Source organism: Echinops telfairi, unplaced genomic scaffold (genome assembly GCF_000313985.2).
Source record: "Echinops telfairi isolate 266 unplaced genomic scaffold, ASM31398v2 ScPeMD7_655;HRSCAF=1070, whole genome shotgun sequence".
NCBI lineage: Eukaryota > Metazoa > Chordata > Mammalia > Afrosoricida > Tenrecidae > Echinops > Echinops telfairi.
This window is the reverse complement of record NW_022104553.1, coordinates 7,940,718-7,943,475: the sequence shown is the minus strand read 5'-3', so window position 1 is coordinate 7,943,475 and position 2,758 is coordinate 7,940,718. Positions and strand designations below refer to the sequence as shown.

Below are 2,758 nucleotides of genomic sequence, written 5' to 3'. Positions count from 1 at the left end.
GGCTAAAAGATAAAAAGTATACCCCCATGAAAGCCATACCTCTATTTCTTATTTAGCTTTGGTAGAAACAAGAAGACTTGTTTGGCTCTGGCTCTGGGTACCACATCTAGCTCGTCTCTCCTTGGCCGTTGGATTTGGGACTGAATAGCACCACAACCACATGAGGCATGTCCTTAGGGTCTTGTGACTCCATGGGAGGTTGCAGTGAATCACAGCATCTGGGACCTAAGAGAATATATTCAAGGGGGTCGTGGGAAAAAATGGAGCAGAATATCACCTTGGGAGAGAGGGATATTTGGGATATCTTTAATCTCCAACTCCTTGGGACTAGTCTGGTCTTAATTCTTTTAAAAGAAAGTATTATCGCAGAGATAAGGATAAGACGAAGCCAAAGACTGACAGTCCACCTGCTGCTTAAAGTGTGGAGTAGTCACAAAGACTGTGAAAGTGAGGAGTCAGTCTTTGTATCCTGGGACCTTAGCATTGGAAAATTAATTACATACATTTGAAATAGGCTCTTCTACAATGAAAAGGTTAGAATTCCTGTTTTCCTACGGCTTTTTGTCTATTCCATTCAGTTTCTATTATTAGCTGCTGCAGAGGTGTCACCGATTCACGGTGACATCACAGACAACAGAATGAAATGCTATCTAGCCAGCAAATTTGAGTCCCGTTTTGTGGCTTTTGTGTCAATCCATCTCATCAAGAGTTTTCCTCACCTTTGCTGGCCCTCTACTTCACCAGGCATAATGCCCCCATCTAGCAATTGATTCCTCCTGGAGATGCGTCTAAATCAAGCAAGTCAATGCTTTATTGTGAGCCATAAGGTTTTTGTTGACTAATTTTCAGAAGCCCACCACTAGATTTTTACTCCTAGTATGTCTTACTCTGAACATTCCACGGAAATCTTTTACTATGTTTGACCTCACTGGCATTTGAAGTTATTTAGCATAGCTTCCAGGATCATGGCAACACAATTCACCAAGTACAACAAGCGGACCGAGAGATCGTTAATGCTTTGTAATCCATAGCAAGCAAACAAACCCACTTCTGTTGAGTTCATTCTGGCTCAGAGTGACCTCTGGAGGGCTCAGACAACCTCATTTTCTCCAGAGGCTGGCATATTCCATAGGGATTGCTTTATTTGAAATTGTGTGGCAGGAAGACATCCATAACATGCTACATTAATAAAGGAGTTCTCAGGGCTACCAACCTTACAGTAGAGGTTGAGTAGTAGTATATTTCTCCTACACAAGAAAAAGAAAAATAAAGAAATTGTGTGAGAGCTATTCTAATTTGGCACACAATGGATATATTAAAGTAATTAATTAATTAATTAATCATGGAAGATTTCTATTAATTCTCCAAAGGTCTTATAAATACAAGTAAATAAATAAGTTCTCTTCACAGTGGGAATGATAACTAAAGCATATAATGGGATTGATTTAGAATCTTGTTTCTCTGTATGACCCAGAATGGGGAGTATGGAAAGAAGGGACATGGATTATGTCCCACATGACGGGACATGGATAATGACTATTTTGTATTGCTCCTACATCCCTTTTCTTTTCTATTCAGCACTAGAATAGAATTACGCAAAATCAACACGTTGACATTTAGGACTCGTAGGGGGCTTCTTTCTTGCAGGGGACAGTCCTGGGCATTGTGATATGTTGGGCAACATTGTTGGGCTTTACTGTACCTTCACCTGAGTGTGGCAACCAAAATCTCCAGGGCTTGCCAAATGTTGTCAAAATCCATCACCACTAAATTGACTCCAATTTATAGTACTTTTATGTGTTAGAGTAGAATTTTATGCCAGAGTTTTTTTAAGGTTCGTTTTTTTGAGATGTAGATCACCAGGTATTTTTTTGTGAGCCAATTGGTTTACATCAAACTTCAATTTTTTAGTTCAGAGCCGAAATAGGTTAAGCATTTGCTCCATTTAGTGACTCCAAATGTTCTCAGGGAAGTAAAATCAACTCTCATTCAGAAGTATGGCCTTAGATTCCTCTTGCGTAATCAGATTTTCTGGTTTTTGTAGAAATGTCATCCCGGTGAGTAAAATATTTTATGAGTCAATAAAATAATTTTGATCCATAGATGAATTATAAATGACAGCAGCAGTACATCCACAGTACATTCAAGACGATTCCTAAGAGTACTAGGAGCAAGGGATATTATTATGACTAGAAGTAGTAAATACAAGAAAGCTGTTGGCCGAATGCGAAATCCACAATTAATTGTGCCCATGTAGAACCAGTTTATAGATCATGAGGCTACCATCCAAATAAAACAAGGGAGTATTTCATTGCTTTTAATCAGGAAAGTTGTGCATCAGGATTAATGTTCTTTTTTTTCTACTTCTTTTTTTTTAATTAAAAGATCATTTTATTGGGGGCTCTTAGAGCTCTTATAAAATCCTTACATCAATCCTTCCTTTCTATTGAGCCCTTGGTATCTGCTCCCCCCCCCCACCCGTGAACCTTGATAAATTATAAATTAGCATTATTTTCATATCTTACACTGACCTTCCCCCATGGTTTCTGTTGTTCACTCCTCTGAAGAGGTGTGTGTGTGTGTGTGTGTGTGTGTGTGTGTGTGTGTATGTTTATGTGTCGATCATTGTGATCGGTTCCCCCTTCCTCCCATCCCCTCCCCACCTTCCCTTACCCTTCTGGTATTGCTTTTCCCATTCCTGTTCCTGGATCAGGATTGCATTCTTTATCCATAGAAATTCAATATGTATCATTGTGTG

The 2,758-nt window shown here is 39.2% G+C and overlaps 1 non-coding gene across 1 annotated transcript; it reads left to right on the top strand.

Moving 5' to 3' along the window:
- Positions 1-1,117: 1,117 nt before the first annotated feature.
- On the top strand, positions 1,118-1,255 carry LOC115870424. The gene has a single exon (XR_004046699.1). It is a non-coding gene; the product is annotated as a small nucleolar RNA U109 (small nucleolar RNA).
- Positions 1,256-2,758: the final 1,503 nt, after the last annotated feature.